Source organism: Mastomys coucha, unplaced genomic scaffold (assembly GCF_008632895.1).
Source record: "Mastomys coucha isolate ucsf_1 unplaced genomic scaffold, UCSF_Mcou_1 pScaffold20, whole genome shotgun sequence".
Taxonomy (NCBI): Eukaryota; Metazoa; Chordata; class Mammalia; order Rodentia; family Muridae; genus Mastomys; species Mastomys coucha.
This window is the reverse complement of record NW_022196903.1, coordinates 121,168,119-121,168,666: the sequence shown is the minus strand read 5'-3', so window position 1 is coordinate 121,168,666 and position 548 is coordinate 121,168,119.

The window sequence follows — 548 nt, the reverse complement described above, 5'->3', positions numbered from 1 at the left end:
TTTGTGACAACTCTATAAGAGCTTTCTCTGGTTTCTCCTACTCATCTGTTTTGGCAGGGATTTTCTAGATTAGAGTCCCCTGTTTTCGGCAAATGTTTTCATTCTTTGTCAGTTGCTAGTGGCCACAGCAGGCCAGTGTACCTATCTCTGATAACTGTGGAGCTTACCATACCAAGGCCATCTTGGGGGAACCTATGGGCATGGCGAAAGGTGATTCCTTAATCCATGTCCTCCTGGGGCTGAGGACACATGGTTGGGGATCTAGTGACAGCTGGAAATGTCAGGGAGGCTCTGGGGCCACTTCTATACTGGTTAGGAATGTAAGTACCATAGAGTTATTGAGAGTTACCAGAGCTGAGGAGAGAGTGCAGGGTGAGATTCCAGCAGGGAAGGCTGGAATCCCTGTATGGTTCACATGGCCAGTATTTACTGAAACTTGATGGCAACCAATGCATGAGTAGGGAAAGGATGCACGTTGGCCTAGGGCCTATGGTGGTGGAAGGGAAGGCATGAAGCACCCACTCTTACTGTTGGGATCTTGCCACCCT